General features: G+C 44.1%; 1 pseudogene; it reads left to right on the top strand.

The window, feature by feature from the left end:
• Nucleotides 1-6,387: 6,387 nt before the first annotated feature.
• Nucleotides 6,388-8,022, top strand: LOC146817384 (uncharacterized; annotated as a pseudogene).
• The last annotated feature ends 10,773 nt before the right edge of the window (nt 8,023-18,795 follow it).

Genomic DNA, 18,795 nt, shown 5'->3' with positions numbered 1-18,795 from the left:
TATTGATACCCACGCCTAGGCTAAGGAAACAAGCATTCATCTGGTGCCATGACTCTCCATGCGCAGGTCATTTGGGCTTTGAAAAAACGGTGGCTAGCATGGGACGGCATTTCTGGTGGCCAACCATGAGAGTGGATGTCAGGAGGTGGGGACAGGAGTGTCCTACGTGTGCTACCATGAAGGCCGACCATGGCCGAACCCAAGGGCTCTTACATCCACTTCCAACCCCGGATAGACCATGGGATAGCATATCACTGGACTTCGTGGTGGGCCTACCGGTAGACCAAGGGATGACGGCAATACTGGTGGTGGTGGATTACTTGACGAAAATGGGGCACTTCATCCCCTGCAAGAGAGTCCCTACGGCCGGGGATTTGGCGTCACTACTCCTAAAGAATGTGGTACGACTGCATGGATTACCTGGGGTGATCGTGTCGGACCGGGGGTCGCAGTTTACTGCGCAATTCTGGAAGACTTGGTGCACTGCGCTGCATGTTAAGACCGCCCTGTCCACCAGCTACCACCCTCAAACGGACGGCCAAACCGAGCGCCTGAACCAAACGCTCAAACAGTATCTGCGATGTTTTGTGGATCAGGGCAGGGAAGAATGGGTCGACTTGCTATGGGTTGCAGAGATAGCCTATAACAACGCCACTCACAGCTCCACACAGTCATCTCCGTTCTATAGCAACTATGGCCAACATCCCAGGTTCTTGCCATTTCTACATCCGTTCAGAGAGGACAGGATTCCCGCCACAGCGGACAGGGTGGCACACATAAAAGACACATTGATGCGCTCAAGGGCTGTCCTAATAGAGGCCAAGAGAAGATACAAGGCTGCGGCAGACAGGAAGAGAAGGCCCGGGCCACTGTACCGCACTGGAGACTACGTCTGGATATCCACAAGAAACATGAGGTTTCGAAAGAACAGTGTGTTCCATCCCAAGTACATGGGCCCCTATCGAATTACCAAGTGTATGGGTCCCGTGAACGTGAAGGTGTGCTTGCCCCAGTCGTTGCGGATACACCCTGTCTTTCATGTATCATTGCTCAAACCAGCACCCTCCAAGCCGTCTGGGACACCTAGGCCGGTATGCGTGGAGTCGGATGTGGAGTATGAAGTGTCGGGCATACGGGCATCCAAATGGCGCAGGGGGAAGCTGTGGTACCTGGTTGCCTGGAAAGGCTATGGCCCGGAGGAGCAGTCATGGGAACCGGCTGAAGGGGTTCATGCTCCGCGCTTGGTCTCCTTGTTCCATCGGCGTTTTCCTGCCAGCGCTGGACCCGTGGGGAGCCGCTGAGAGGGAGGATGTACTGTCAAGAATTCCTGTCATGCGAGGGGAGGAAAACGGTAACCAGCGAAAACGGACTACATCTCCCAGGATGCTTAGCAGTTGAGAGGTTATGTAAACAGGAGAGCTGTTACATAACTCAAGGAAAACACGCCCTTATGTAAACAGGAGAGCTGTTACATAACTCAAGGAAAACACGCCCTTATGTAAACAGGAGAGCTGTTACATAACTCAAGGAAAACACGCCCTTATGTAAACAGGAGAGCTGTTACATAACTCAAGGAAAACACGCCCTATAAAGGGAGGAACCGGGAGGTACAACGCTGTCGGATATTGTGTTTACACCGACGTACCTGCTTAGTGAAGAGCAGTGTTCCGGAGTGGTGCTCCAGTAAGGCAAGAACGGAGGTAGGTCGAGTCGTTACTCCCTGGGCCGTGTCTTGCCCCATCGTCACCTGTGAAGGACCCGGAAGCTCTACCGGATAACCATTGAGCTTCGCTTTTTGACTCGGCTGAGTCAAAGCGCAGTGGCGCTTTTGCTGGTTGGAGTCGTAACTCCCAGCCCGACCAGAGATACAGGGACTGCCAGCTGTAACGCACACCAGGAGGTGTTTGCCGCGTTACAGACTCGGAAGTCCACGGGATCGATCGAGCGGCTGCTCTCGGTTCAGTCTTCTTTGCTTGTGATTGGGGTATCGGTGACGCATCACCAGGAGGTGACTCCGCGTCCCGGTGCAGTCTGAGGAAGAGGTTGAGCGGCTGCTCCCTTCAGGTAGAGACCCCGGCTGGGTGTTTCCCTGACTCCTCGATTCTCCCCAACACTCTTCGTGCCCCTCACAGCCTACCGATTGGCATTGTCGGCCATTTCATTCCTGCCCTCTGTTGGCATACGCCGGGATCGGCGTATATGCAGAGGACGGTTAGGACCATCCGTGCTGTGGGCTGGTAACGTACTTAGCCTGGAGGATTCCAGTGACTATAACCTTTGTTTATTCCTTGTATTATTTTTGCCTTCATTAAAATAACGAAACCTTCACAAGTGGTTGCGTTCTCATTATCGTGTCTGTTAAACGATCCTGAGACGTTCAGGGCGTTACACCGACACAAACTACACCACTTTACAGGGAGAATAGATTCGATAAGGGCCCAAGACAGCAAGAACTTCAAGCTACTGTTCAGGATTATACTGCGGATAATATTGAAATGTCATCCCTGTATTGGACAGCATAGGACAGTCTAGGATGGGGGAAGGAACCAGTGGAAGTACCTGTAGAGCAACAGGGACCATACATTACAGCGTCAGTTGCTGGGTCAGCGGGACCTTTTCTAATAGACACAGGAGCATCCCGTAGCACTCTAACCACACCACTGATCCCGAGGGCTCCTCCATCTGGCAAACTCATTACATCGACAAGTTTCGATGGTCAGCCCTCTGTCAATTCCTTGTCCTACCCAACACCATTCTCAATACAGGGTGAACAAACTTCAGCTACCTTTTTACTGTCTTCCCAATGCCCAGAGAACCTGCTAGGCTTGGATCTGTTGAAACACTAATGAGCTACCATTCGGTGTTCACCGAACAACGTTCGGCAAATACTGTACGATAACATTGCACCTTCTGCTTCTGCCCAGCTTTTACAGTTATCACACATGCAAGATGATTTGGCGACTATTTCCCCCTGTCTATGGGCAACCTCCGACACGGACGTTGGGTCCATCCAAATGCCTCCAGTGCATATCACCGTAAAACCAGGAGTAACTCTACCAAGGATCCCACAGTATAAAATATCTAAAGAGGGAGAGGTCGCCCTCCAAACCATTGTTCAGGACCTCATACTCGCTGGTGTAGTGGAACAGGTACCAGGAAATGTCTGCAACAGTCCTATTCTCCCAGTTCCTAAACGTTCCTCTGCAGGACAAAAGATATATAGATTTGTGATTGATTTGCGAGCTATAATCAAAATAGTGCAGCCTCAGTTCCCTGTAGTTTCTGACATTACCACCATTCTCACCATGATCCCACCAACAGCTAGAGTATTAACAGTTATAGACCTTAAAAACGCATTCTTCTCTATTCCTATACACAAGGATTCCCGTTTTCTTTTTGGATTTACATTATTGAATGTCTCCTATAGATTCTGTAGAGCTCCTCAAGGCTACAGTGAAAGTCCCAGCATCTATGGTTAGGCTCTAAAAACACAACTGGATCAGATTCAGCTTCCGCAGGGAGTGGCGTTAATTCAATACGTAGACGACATTCTTTTAGCAGCAGACACAACACAACTTGCCCGCAAAGCATCCATGCTCTCCCTCCAGTTTCTTGCTGCTAAGGGACACAAGGTTTCTAAAGACAAACTACAGTATTGTAAACAACAAGTGACCTATTTGGGTCGCTTATTGTCTGAGGAGGGACGCACTCTTACACCAGATAAGATTCAAACTATTCTAAATTTTCCAACTCCTGTCACCCAACGAGATGTCAGAGCACTCATAGGACTGACCTCCTTTTGTAGACAATGGGTCCCTAATTTCTCCCTCATCATTAAACCACTTCTTTATCTAGTCACCAGAGATGTATCTGACCCCATCCCCTGGACCACCCAGCACACAGAAGCATTCATGACACTACGCCAGGCCCTGTGCTCTGCTCCTGTGCTAGGTACTCCTGACTATCAAAAACAATTTTTCCTTTTTGCACACGAACGATCTGGATGCAGCCTTTCACTCCTCTGTCAGACACATGGCACACACAAGCGACCGTGTGCGTACTTTTCTGCAGTCTTAGATCCTGTTGTGTGTGCTTTGCCCACCTGTCTACGCGCTGTAGCGGCCACGGCAGTGGCGGTGCGACAGACGGAGGGCATTGTTTTGGGATCCCCCTTGACGGTTCTTGTCCCCCACTCGGTGGACATATTGCTCAACAAAACCAAGACACAACATCTCACCAGTGCCCGATTACATGGATATGAACTCACCCTTCTTAACCCCCATATCACAATACAACGTTGTATCACCCTTAACCCAGCCACACTCTTACCCCTACCAACTACTGATCCCCTCACACAGCCACCCCACCATGACTGCGTATTCCATACTGAAGCTGAAACAAAAAGTCGGGTGGATCTGAAAGATACAGCTTTCCCAGAGGCAGAAGGCCACTTATGGGTGGAGCGGTCTTGTCTAAAAATACCGGACGGTACTACTTCCGCTGCCTATGCAGTCACTACAGCCCTTACAGTAATAGAAACAGCTAGAATTCTTCAGAAATCAGCCCAGGCAGCGGAAATAACAGCCCTTACACGAGCATGCATCCTTAGTACCAATATGACAGTAAATATATATACCGACAGCCAATATGCTTTTGGCGTGGTACATAATTTTGCCCTGCTATGGAAAGAACGAGGTTTTCTTACTTCCCATGGCACCCCTATTCAGCATGGCGACCTTATCAATGCCCTTTTGGAAGCGATCACTTTACCAACCAAATTGGCAGTAATCAAATGTGCAGCTCACAAAAGGGTGACAGATGAAGTAGGGCAAGGAAATGCCTTAGCAGATAAGATAGCGAGACAAACAGCATTGGGGGATGTACCAGCTCGAGTTTACGTCCTTAAGTCACACACCGAGAAATGGCATGACGCTAGACAGCAGATAATTGACATACAGCGTTCAGCCACTCCTGAAGAAAAGGCTCAGTGGGAAACAGATTGAACGATGGATGAAGAGGGGTGCTGGAGGTCCCAAGAGATGCTCAAATGGAAATTACCACAGGATTACGTAATTCCATTACTCACTATGACTCACTTACCCGCACATATTGGTTCACAGGCCATGTGTACCATGCTCAAGGAAGTATGGGACTACCACCGACTCTGCCCGTCAGCAGAGCGGTTTGTCAAGCAGTGCCTCACATAACTCCGACACAACATAGGTCAGGGAACTAAAGTTCCAATGGCAGGGTTCGCTCTGCCTACTGCACCATTTGAAGTCCTTCAGATGGACTATATACAGTTAAACAGAGTCAATAGCTACAAATATGCATTAGTGGTAGTCTGTGCCTTTAGCAAATGGGTGGAGGCATACCCCACAAAGGATAACACGGCCATCACTACAGCTAAGGTGTTATTGAAAGAGTTTTTCCCTAGATATGGCCTTTGTAGATTAATGCAAAGTGACAGAGGGTCCCATTTTATTGGACAAACAGTTAAGAACATCTTGGGAGGGCTTGGGGTCAAGCAAAAGTTTCATGCAGCTTTTCACCCCGAGGCAGCAGGGCTGGTGGAGAGGTACAATGGGATCCTTAAAGAAAAACTGGCTAAGATAGCAACAGAAACAGGACTGAATTGGGTCAATGCTCTTCCATTGGCACTACTATCTAATAGATAAGTCCCACATTCTAAATCCCACCTCACCCCATACGAGGTAGTCTTTGGCCGACCCATGAACATTTGGAATGCACTCTCTCCAAAGTCCATTTCTCACCTACCGCAGGAAGTTTTGACTGACTATGTGTATGAACTTACTGAAACCATGTCTTTAATCCATGAACAGGTGCGGGCCACTACTGAGGACAGATCCCAGGGTCCAGGCCATCACATCCTCCCTGGTGACTTTGTCCTGGTTAAAAACTTCGCCCGCACCCAATCCCTACAACCATGCTGGAAGGGCCCTCTGCAGGTGCTCCTGGCCACAAGGACAGCCGTCAGAGTGGAAGGGAGAAAATCGTGGATGCATGCTTCCCACTGCAGGAAAGTGGACCCTGTCACCAAGGAACAGCTACAAGCCCAAAAGGAAGTCCTAGGGCACGAAAAGCCTGCAGCGCCACACCTTGAGTCAGACACTGAGTTGGAACTCTGTGACGAGGGAACAGACGAATACTACCTCTGATCCAAGGCTAAGCTGAAGAACAAGCCCAGTTCCAAGGGCGTTAGTACTCCATTGTCCATTGCTGCAGGGCGGTAGTAAATTCTGGCCGAGGGTCCTAGGTACCCCTAATAGTGGTTTACCGGGGCAGATATTGGCCAGTGAAGCAACCAACAACTATCGGCAGCTATTAGGGACATTGCAGTACTCTTGGGACACTTGTAGAGCTATTATGGCTGGAGGTCACGATAATGTGGGACCAATCTCCCCAAAACCCGGATATGTGACGATCCATCCTATTCATGAGTACCAAAGACTACGCACCCCCTTGAACAATGATTACCAACAAGGGCCATCATCCAGGTCTGCCAATGTTCCCCCCGATGAAGAAAACCATCAACGACACGGGAACGGTATGAATCCAGAGGTCACATGCACCCGTGATACTACCCCAACGCTGAAGAAAGCTAGAATGAGAGTTTACAGTCCCCGTACCATAATACTGTTCATTCTGACCATACTTGCAATATTTGCTGGTATATCATTTTGGATCCTCGAAGAAACAGCCCCTGCCAAACATACTGCATTACCTCAAGCAACAGTTGCACCAACGCCACCTAAACATTCTCACGTACCTTGGCCAGACACACACCTGGAGTTTCATAATAATACTTTTATTCAAATGTTGCAACAGTTCAATCGGGTTTCCAATGCAACAGACTGTTATGTTTGTGGACTCCTACCTCACGCAGTTCAGCACACCATCTCATTCTTAGTGTTTCCCGCCACTCCAGCCTACACTTGTGCTCTGATGTACAACTTGACGAACGTTTTTCCATCACGTTATGACGAAGGCAACCTTACCACATTCCAACCCTTTCTTTGGACTCTCCATGCAAAAAATAATACTATCTGTAATACCTCTGACCCGCCACAAATGCGTGCTATTAACTTCACCCCTATGCAGGACACCTGGGGTTGCACTTTCTTTCCTACCCAAGAGAAAGAAGTCGCCATTTCAATTACACTACGTCCTGGTATACTGTGCCTGCAAGGTCAAGGGAAAATACCTATGCAATACTACCATAACTTACAATAACTTCACCCCATACCTCAGCCTTCTGTCAGGACTGCGCTTTGTATGTGGAAACAAAGCTTACACCTGGCTGCCTTCTGATTGGAGTGGCACATGCTATATTGCATTCCTGCTGCCACCTACATTTAACAGAAACAACTTGTACCACAGACAGAGGAGACGAGTACCAGATATAGACCAGACCGACACCAGCATCCAGCAATTCAGCGATGCCCTGAAGGGCCTTCTACCTTTTTGGGGTCCCATGTCCAACAGTATCAAGACCAGACGACTCACCAGGGTCCTGGAAGCTACTGCCAACATCACTGCAGGAATACTGATCCAACACACAGCCGAGATCGATGCTACACGAATGGTTTCCCTTCAGAATCGCATGGTGCTTGACGTCATCCTGGCAGATCGGGGGGAGCCTGTCGCATCATCGGGGCCAGTTGCTGTGTGTATATTCCTGATTCATCACCCTCTGTCTATGAAGCACTTTCAAGACTACACCGGATTGCCACTGAAATACACCCAGACAATGGGACCCCTTGGACCTGGACAACTGGTTTTTGGAACATTCTGATCACTTGGGGATGGAAGATACTGGTGTTCCTCACGATCCCCCTGGGTACCGTCTTCTTTTGCTGCCTGTGCATTCATTGTGGCCCAGCACTCTGTTCTCTGTGTGCTTCCATTTGCAGATCTACCCCTATGACACATCAGGCTGAAAACAGCAAAGTACTATATCATCAGGCATTTGAAGACCTCTGTAATATTGACATTTACTAATGATGTTGCACACGGCAAGAGGAGGGACTGTAATAACTGAACTTCTAAATGTTGCTGTGTATAAATTCCATTTTGCTCACAAAACCCTTTCTTGACCTCTCACAAAATCGACTTCTACATGACCCCGTGTCGGTGCCCTGGGCCGGTTTCTACTGCACCCACGCATGGACAGCAGAACAGGTCTGTCCCTAATCGGCCTGTCTCTGCCAATGGCCTAACACCTGGTCAGGTCACGAAACCCTTCTTACCCGCAGGGCATGCAAGCTGCCTCCAAACAGGAATATGTCCAGTGCCCTCCTGAACTTCTGCATACTCCGGACTTTCCGTTGTCTCCAACACCTGAATTTCTGCTCCAAACACATGAATTCCTGCATACCAACGGACTTTCTGTCACCCCCCTGCACACGAGGGGAGTGTCCACATCCTATAAGAGATGCAGCATGCCAATGACACATTGAACAGTCTCCTGACACCTACGCAAACAGTGGGTCTCGGACACTCTTCCATCTCTAGAGATTGTCAAAACCTTTGTACTAAATAAATCTTTTGTTTCCTTGCTTCCAGAACTGTGGTCTCCCATTTTTGGTATTGCACCCCAGAGTTGACGAAGTGATCACAGACATGCATGGGGTGCCCAGCAGGGATAGGACTCGACCACAGGACCCCAGAGGGATCCAACTGACCCACACCTGAAAGTCAAACACCTGGCAAACTACAAATGCTTGAGGGTGCCACTATTGACATCTCAAAAACCACAAGGCCAACGACTGTTTCTTAAAAATGTACCAAGAACCGATTTGAATATTACCGAGGCAGTTCCCACAGAATACCCACCCACGAAACGAAGCCTATAACAAGCCAAGCAAACAGTAAATCCAAGACGTCACTACAGCACACACTCCATACCCACTTCAGTAAGCTTGATACAACAATAAGAAATAGCGACACAACAGTGAGAAAGACTTGAGCCTTTACTTACGCACAAGATCACTTCAGGGTGGGCGTATTGTACTGACCAGGGATCCATTCTATAGTTAACCTTGCAGGTAGGGACCCCAGCTGGTATATAATAACGGACTCCCAGGACCACTCATCCAAGTCCAACTTTGGGCGTTCAATGTAAGTCTCAACCACTTCAGAGTTAACCACCAAATGGAGGCCCTCCTTTAGTTCAAAATTAGGTGAAAGATCCAGCATCAGCATCAGGAGTCGGGTTCCTCAATACGCAGAGGGCAGCAATGACCATGATGGAAGAATTATCATCAAAATACCAAAGAAATACAGTTCAGATGATCCAATGCCATAGGAAAACACATCAAATTTACTAGCGTTACCTCCATTAGGCCGAGCACATAAAGTTCCAATGAGACTTGTGACTCAGAGAAAGAAAACACTGCAAACAAACACAGTTCCAGCCATTTCTCTGCAGGCTCCCACGGGGTCCGCACATGACCTTCCAACCATCTCCAGTATTGTTTGTAAAATGAGCATTGCCCAATTACACAGGTAACTGTCCACCGAGACCTACACAAAACACCCCAAAAACAGCCCAAAGATTCTCTATCCTTCCAGAAGAAGGGCGTAACTGAGGGGCATATTATCAAGACAGGCGATAAAATTATCGCCGCTTTGGCGGCAGAAAACTGCAGCTAAGACGGCGATAATGGGCTTCATAATATGCTCTATGGATTTCCAATTGAAGCTCATGTTAGATGTGAAGGACAGGATAGGAGCAGTTTCTGCAGTAATTTACTGGCTACATAACTGGAGGCTCATTTGGGCTTTTTATTTTGGAACAATTGTTTGTTTTGAGGCAGAACCCATCAGGGAACACAGGGCCAGCCCTACAAGTACCAGAAGGCCACCGGGATTTTCATACCGGAAAAGGTTCAAAATTACAAACTAAGTGGCTGGTGTTTGCTTGGACTGCTGATTCACATGTCTGCCCAAAAACAAGGAGTGTTGAACTATGGATGCTTCTGGAATATGCTGCCAGCTGTAACTGAATAAAGAATCCTGCTGGAAACTGCGGGTTTTCGCCTGTGCTTGTGTGTATCTCCGCTTTTAGTCGTCTTTTGCATGAAATATATATATATATATATATATATATATTATCTACTGGCGGTCGCCAGTAGATAGTTATAGTTAGGACCCTGTTTCCATAGGAAATCCGCAACATTCTATTTGGAATTACTTTGGCGCCGGTCGACGAATCCTCGCGAAATTTTCAAAATAGGTGGGGCGCTACGCTCCGCTCCTACCCTGAAAGTCTCGGGGTGATTCGTCAAGCGGGGGCTGAGAAAAAAAGGGGGTCCCAAAACGCGTTTTTCCCATGCATTTTTCCATAGGACCTTTAGACACAGCTACAGCCCGAACGGCTGAACAGAGTTACTTGAAATTTGGCAGAGAGGTAGTCCTCAGGTCAAGGAAGTGCCTTTTGTAGGTTTGGTGTAAATCTGTTCAGTAGATCCTGAGAAAATAGCATTTAAATCAATATATATATCTGTGGCAGCTTACGGTGCGCTTACCGTGCGCTTACGGTAAGCTTACCGTACGCGTATGGTGCCGTGCGCGAGCGCGATTCTGATTGGCTGTTAGATCTAAGTAAACATTCGAATCGGTCAAAACCAGGAAGCGGTGGGCGCCATTTTATCTCTCGCACTCTGAGTGAGGCAGCAAAAACCAAGGCAAAAAACATCTAAAGGGGCAATGTATTCAGTTCCTAACCACCTAGCATTGATGATGGTGTCCCCAAAGAACCCCCAAGGCCAAAAATCCAATTTTATTTATTTTCGAAAAATCGCCGATTACGCTTAACGTACGCGTACGGTAAAAATTTTAAAAAAACAAAAAACTATCCACACTATCCCCACCCCGTGTGCAAACGGTGCCCGAAGGGCACCTTTTGTGCATTGCATATATTATCTCAAACGAAAATATAAATGATTACCTTTCACAACGAAGCGCATAATATGTCCTCCATGTGCGCACGGTGCGCGAAGCGCATCGTGCGTACATGGCCCATCCCGCGTAACGTGGGCACGCGGTGCGCGCAGCGCACCGCGTGACCACCGTGCATGCACGGCACTAACTGCGTAAAGTGGGCGCGCAGTGCGAAGCGCACCGCGTGCTCACTGTGCGCGCACGGTGCGCAAAGCGCACCGTGCGCGCACGGAACGAACTGCGTTAACTGGGCGCGCACGCCACGAATGGCGTAAAGTAACTTAGCATTTAAAAAACCGTACAAATTCACTGAAAAAACCATAGGTTTCACACACGTTATAGTTAGGAATTAGCATTTAAAAAACCTTGCAAATTCACTGAAAAAACCATAGGTTTCACACGTTATAGTTAGCGGAAATTTTAATCATAAAAAACCATTGTAATTCCCCCGTTATAGTTAGTGCAGGCAACTATAACTCACGCAACCGCAATCCTCTGCTGATGCTAATACTGTATTTAGACACTTATTTGCCCATGTCTTCTTCCATTAAATTTTAGCTATACATATATTACAAATATTTTTTTTTCATAAAGACACATATGTCATCAGCAGAGGATTGCGGTTGCGTGAGTTATAGCTGCCTGCACTAACTATAACGGGGGAATTTCAATGGTTTTTTATGATTAAAATTTCCGCTAACTATAACATGTGTGAAACCTATGGTTTTTTCAGTGAATATATATAGAAAAACACGCAAAGAAATTGATGAAAGGCTTTCAAAACAGGAGGAGAAGATAAAAGCGCGCAAAATATATAAATTCGCCCGAGACAAGGAAGATTATGCGCAGGGCAGAATCTACACTTTTGCGCGCAAATATGAAAAAGCCAAGAGTAATAAACTTGCACAGTTACAAACTAAAGCTGCCCAACAAACCAGCCAAGCAGTAGCTACAACATCAATGACCACTGACTCCATCAACATTGTCAGTGAAGAAGAAATACTTACCAGTGGTCCATCATCTGAAGATGGTGATTATATTGCAAGAAATTCAAATGCAATGATTCTGGACTTGGGAGAAGAAGTTGATTTTTTAGTCTCGGACCGCCTGCAAACACTCAGGCCCCTAACGAGGCAGCAGAAAAAAAGTCAAGACGTAACAAAAGAAGGAGGGAACGCAGAAAAAAGCACAAAGTCGCCGAAAAAACCAAAAAAGCAATATTGGCGCAAAAAGAGGTAGAGAATAATGCTATAATCAATCTCTCCAGCCTGTCCCTCACTATGGCTGAGAAACAACTACTCAGCCTTGGTCTCACTTACTGCCCGCCATCAGACTTTAACTATGCCAAAACCCGGGTTGATGTTTACTGTTTTATTAGAAATCTTAAGTTGCAAAAGTTTTTTAATATCAAAGATGGTCCTTCAGGCAACACCGCGAATAGCAATACCAGTGGAGTCACCGCAAATTTAAATGTGCCTGCTCGAGACGCCAAAGCATTTCTCACTTTGCATCAACTGGCCAACAATGACACATCCAATTCTGTTCCAATCTCTACCCAGGAAGAACTAAGAGAGGCCTCTGTGGCTCAGATGGGCGCAAACAGCAGTCCATTTAAAGCTAAATCAAAGTTCATGCCTGTAATGCCAAAAGACTCGATAGATGTTTTTCATGACGTTGTTGTGGAAGATCTAAAACAACTGCAATATAAGATCAAGCACAAGAAGCGTTATAAAAGTCAACAAGAGGAACAATATCTATCCTTGGTCTCGAAACTGAGTAAAGACTACAATAATATTGTTACCACTGCTGACAAGGGAGGCAATGTGGTTATTTGGCCTCAAGATGCCTACATTGAGGAGGCCATGAAACAACTAAATGACTCCTCGTGTTATGTTAAATCTTCAGGCAAGGACTACAATCTGGCCAAAGAATCACTTTTGAAATTGCTCCACAAATGGAAGAGGGAAAATATGATCTCAAAGCAAGAATTTGATTTCCTATATGTGGAATTTCCTATAATACCAAGACTTTATCTCCTCCCAAAAGTACACAAACTAGTCACACCAGTACCTGGCCGACCGATTATCTCGGCCATCGGGGGAATGGTAGAACATGTTACCGAATATATTGATTACTTCCTACAGGACTTAGTGAAGGAATTACCAACATATGTAAGGGACACGGGAGACTTCATTGCCAAGATTAAGGATATTCCGTGGAGCGACGATCTTTTATTGATCACCCTAGACATTGAGTCGCTCTACACCAGTATTGTACATACAACTGGTTTGAGTGCATTAGAACATTTCCTTGGTAAGAGACCTGTTGAATGTAGATGATTTTAGAACTTACTGGTTGGTGTCTAAACAACAATTTCTTTCTATTTGGTGACAACATCTACATACAAAAGCGAGGTGTGGCGATGGGGGCCTGTTTCTCCCCCAGCTATGCGTGCTTGCACGTAGGCTGGTGGGAGGAACAGGTCCTCATGCACACCCATGGTGTAATGTACAGAAAACATGTCATACAGTGGATACGCTTTATAGACGATGTTTTTATTCTGTGGAGAGGCAATTTGGAAAGTGTCAACAATTTCCTGGCTTGTATTAATAACAACCAAGAAAATTTAAGATTCACTTCTAATGTAAGCGCAAATGAAGCTGAATTCTTGGATGTTAAACTATACGTTAAAGATGGCCGTCTTGTCACTAAACTACATAGAAAGAAAACTGCTGGCAATAACATCTTGCATGCCAGTAGCTCACATCCTCGACACACGATTGACAACATTCCATTTGGGGAGTTGCTCAGGTTGAAACGAATTTGTAGCACTGATCTTGATTTACAGGCCTGCACAAATGAAGCCCTAGACAGATTCAGATGTAGGGGATACAAAGAATCAGTCTTAAAAACTGCCATCCAGAAAACCAATGCTAGAACCCGTGAGTCTCTGTTTACTAACAGTGAATCAATTGCATCAACTGATTCAAGGGAGGAACAAACTCCCAGGCTTATCACCGGGTATAGCAAACAGGCCAGACAAATTAAATCCATCATAAAACAGCGCTGGCCTGTTTTAAAAACAGATGTGGTTCTGGCCCCCAGGCTTCCAGACAACCCTGTAGTTACTTATCGGAGGGGACCCTCCTTTAAAACCCAGATCAGTCACGAATTCCCTGAGCTAGCAAAACAAGAGGATTGGTTGAAATCCCGGCCGGGATTCAAGCGTTGCTCAACTTGCAGAGCTTGTAAATTTGGAAAAAACACTTCCCAATACTTGACACCGTTCAGTCCTATTGCCAAAAACATCAAGGGCACATTTAATTGCAAAACTGATTTTGCTGTCTACATTCTGACATGCACCTGTGGCCTCAGATATGTGGGCAGCACTAAGCTACAGGTGCATGCTAGAATACTCCAGCATTTACGTGCCATCGTTAATAACGATGGCACTTATCCTGTTGCCAGACATTTCAAGGCAAGACATAACAACAACTTACAATGCTTGGAATATTATGTCATTGCCTCAGTCCCTAAATCTAGACGGGGTGGCGATAGGGAAAAAATGCTCAGAAGACTTGAGTCACAATTTATTATTGAGTTAGACAGCAGATTCCCCAATGGATTGAACACAACGGAAGACTTACATGTTTTTTTATAACCAATCCCTGTTTAATGATTTGTTTTGGGCCATTATCTGCTTTCTCCGCCTTTACCCTATTAATTTCATCATGAATTTTATTACACATACTGTATATCATCCCTTTTTTTAGTATCACATGCACAATTGATTTTTTTCACTGGTTCAATGGATTCACATTACTTTTCCCATTTAAGTTTTGGGACACAGACATCAAGATAGATTTAGTTTGTTTCCTCCTTTTGAATCACGTATAGAGTAAATTTTTTTGGAAGGTGGTCGATATTTGTTGCTTTATCTAAATATATATAAAGGAATTGATTGTAAATCATTACGATCCATATTGTCGTTACATGTCTATTGCATTCATGCAGTTAATTGAGAGATTGCAAAAGAGTAAAACATAGATGATATTTTTATATGGTCATATGCCTAGCATCAGGTTTCATGAATTGAGAAGCTTAGATGATTTTAATATGAAATTATTTATAAATATTTATATTTATTTATATGCTATGCTTGCACAGAATATTTTGCATTATTTGCACAATTGCATTTGCACTTTATCTACGCGCATTGCACTTTTTCATGACAAATGACCACCAGTAACACTGTGTCTTTTTTTTTGCAGTCTACTATATAAGCGCATTTATGCGGATATCATGTGCCATTTTCAATGCACACTGACAATAATTGTCTGATATAAAATTTACAAAATATATAGCATGGCAACTCACAATGGAATGTTAACACAAATTTGGGCAACAAAATGTAAATATTGTAATTATACCTCCCGTTATTCGATTTATATATATCAAATTGTGATTTAGAAAACAGACTATCTATGTTAGCTATATGTAGTGTGTTCTCAGTTTTCAGTTTCTTATCACATGGTGTTGCAAAAAGAAAAAAATCACTAATTAAATTTGTGCAATGTACCCTTTAAAAGGGATGTTCTTTCATTTGCCTGACGATCTGTGACCAAGGGCGGACGCCCGAAACGCGTCAGATTTGGTGAACTTGCCTTTTTAAATAAACTTGCCGAAAGAAGACTGGGACTTGCGTGGTTTTTCCTCGTTGCTGCCTGCCTGGTGGTTCTGTGGTGAAAGACTTCTGTTTGCGCATATATATATATATATATATATATATATATATATATATATATATATATATATATATATATATATATATATATATATATATATAAACACACCTGGTCCATAGTTAGTTAGCAGCGTCCTGTTCGCCGACTCTTCCACCAAGGAACCACGAACCACAGATTTAAAGCAGCAAGATATTTATTTAAGCTGTTTAGTCCTTTGAAGACGCGTTTCGGGCGTCACTCGCCCTTGTTCACATCAACGAGGAAAGGTAAAATTGCAATTTTTAAGTTGTGATGCTAAACCCATGTGACCACACATCGTGTATAAACATAAACAAAATACTACACACATTTAATTGTTAGGTATATGCCAAAACAAAAATACCTCAGTCTTATCGCTAAATTGTTGCTTTCTTCTGTTTCATTACAAAAGGTGCCCTTTAATTCAATATAGTTACTGTTTCAATTTAACCTCTGTTATAGAACGAAATTAATATATGTAACATGTTAGATGCATATATTGTCTTTAGGAATTCCTATTGGGTATCTTCTCAGAATCATAAAAGTCAGGTCCAGAGATGAATCTCATAAAGGAACATAGTTATGAAGACGGCAAATTGTTACAGCCCACGAATCCAATTTCATCTGTAACAAGGCAAGAAATAAAACAAATATAAATATATATAAATACTTTAAAAATGTTAAAAAGCTATTCAATAATATTATTAATAATACTTATGTGCAAAAAATGCTGCCAAGCCCGTCTTTGACCTATGTACACGGACCCAATAATGTTGATATATCTGCATAAATGCTAGTTATGAAACTTCCATCTAATGTTCATATATGTTTCTCTATAACAAGAACCAAGATGAGGGCAACTAAACTATCCTGGTTGTAAGACTGTGTTTTCAACATGGAAGTGCCACCTAAGACATTAGTTATATGTGCAAAATTAGAAAAAGTGTGATTGTGCAAATAGCAATAGTGTTACTATTATGGTGCATGTATATCAAAAAACAACAAACATCTATGTCTCACTTTGATCTAGAGTATGCTGCGAACACATAATGTTATAGCGTAGATCATCCACATGTGACAATTATGAATATACAAGCACCATGTCTAAAAAAATGAAAAAAAAAGGGATAGGATACATATAATAAATATAAAACACCGGACTTAAAACGGATTTAAAAGATCAGATCCAAAAGTGCTAGTTCATAGAAAATTATGCAGATCCTCAGTATTGTTTAAACCAGATGGGAACTTAGTGTCGAGCTCAAGAATTAGCTTTGATTCCAGCTGTCTCAGGGCTTTTTCACGATCACCACCTCGACGCAGTTTTGGAATTGCGGCTGCCACAAAATAATTCAAACAACTAAGATCATTGTTGTGTGTAGACTTAAAATGGCGAGCCACTGGCTATGTGGAGTCGTTATTGACAATAGCGCGTAGATGCTGTAATATCCTGACATGCACCTGCAACTTCGTACTCCCCACGTATCTAAGTCCACAGGTGCACGTCAGGACATACACAGCAAACTCTGTTTTGCAAGTGAAATTGCCCCTGATAGCTATTTTGTCTGGGCTGAATGGAGAAAGATAATGTGTGGTATTAATACCAAACTTACAAGCCCTACATGTAGTGCATTTGGTAAAGCCATTTTTGGGCTGTAACCACATTTTGGCTGCAGTTAGTTCCGGACATGCCTTTCCTATTTGTGTGCGCATAGAAATGCCCTTTCTATATGTGACAGTTGGTTGAGATGGCAGTCTGGTAGATAGTACTCCATCCGTAAGGATAATCGGCCAATGATGTTTATTAATGGCACGAATTTTCCTCTCTTGTTTATTAAAAGCAGTAATCAACCTAGGAGCAGGGTTATCATCAGGTACAATATCCGCTTTATTAGTGAGAAGAGATCCCCTAGATCTTTCCTTAGTTTTATTTAGGGCTGTTTTTAAAATCTTCTCACTATATCCTCTGTCTATGAATCTACTATACGCTTCTTCTGTACATCTATTGAGGTCTTCATGGTTGTTACAGATCCTCTTAAGACGTAAAAATTCCCCATATGGGATATTGTCAACCATATGTTTAGGATGCGAGCTGCTGGCATGCAAGGTTAAATTGCCAGCCGTTTCTTTTCTATGCAATGTCGTTCCTAATGCTCCATCTCTCTCGTACACTTTAACATCTAAAAAATCAATGCTGTTTCTACTTATGTTGGACGTAAATTTGAGATTGGCAGTATTAATATTCATTTCATCAATAAATCGTGATGCTTCAGTTTCACTACCCTTCCAAACTACAAAGACATCATCGATGTAACGCATCCAGTACAGAACATTCTCATTGAACACATTGGCATGGGTAATTTTGAGAACCTGCTCCTCCCACCAGCCAACATGCAAACATGCATAGCTGGGGGAGAAGCAAGCCCCCATCGCCACGCCTATTTTTTGTAGGTACAAGTCATTGCCAAATATAAAATAATTGTTATGTAAACACCAAGAAATCAAATTTAAAAGCATCTTATTGTGATGGTAAAATTCAATAGGTCTTTGGTCCAGAAAGTGTTTAATTGCTGCCAGTCCTGTGGAGTGTTCGATGCTGGTGTACAGGGATTCTATATCCAATGTGATGAAAAGAAAATCATCTGACCATGTAATATTTTCTATCTTTGATAAAAAATCACCAGTTTCCTTAATGTAGCTCGGTAGTGCTTTAACAAACTCTTTTAAAAAAAAGTCAACATACTGGGTCACTGTTTCCCCTACACTGTTAATAGCCGATATAATCGGTCTACCGGGAACTGGCGCTGTGTTTTTATGTACTTTCGGAATGAAATAGAGTTTGGCCATTGTTCGATGTTCTATGTTAAGAAATTTGAATTCCTCTATAGAAATTACCCCTTCTCTTTTCCAAGCCATTAATTCCTTCTTTAAAGTCTGTTTGGCCGCATTGTATTTGTTAAGAGAAGTTTTCTCATAGCACTCCACATCCTGTAAATGCCTTGTGGCTTCTAATATGTAATCTTTCTGGGGCCAAATGACCATATTGCCACCTTTATCTGATTTTGTT

Source organism: Triturus cristatus, chromosome 6 (assembly GCF_964204655.1).
Source record: "Triturus cristatus chromosome 6, aTriCri1.1, whole genome shotgun sequence".
Classification (NCBI taxonomy): domain Eukaryota; kingdom Metazoa; phylum Chordata; class Amphibia; order Caudata; family Salamandridae; genus Triturus; species Triturus cristatus.
The sequence above is the reverse complement of the archived record's forward strand: the minus strand, read 5'-3'. Positions and strand labels throughout refer to the sequence as shown.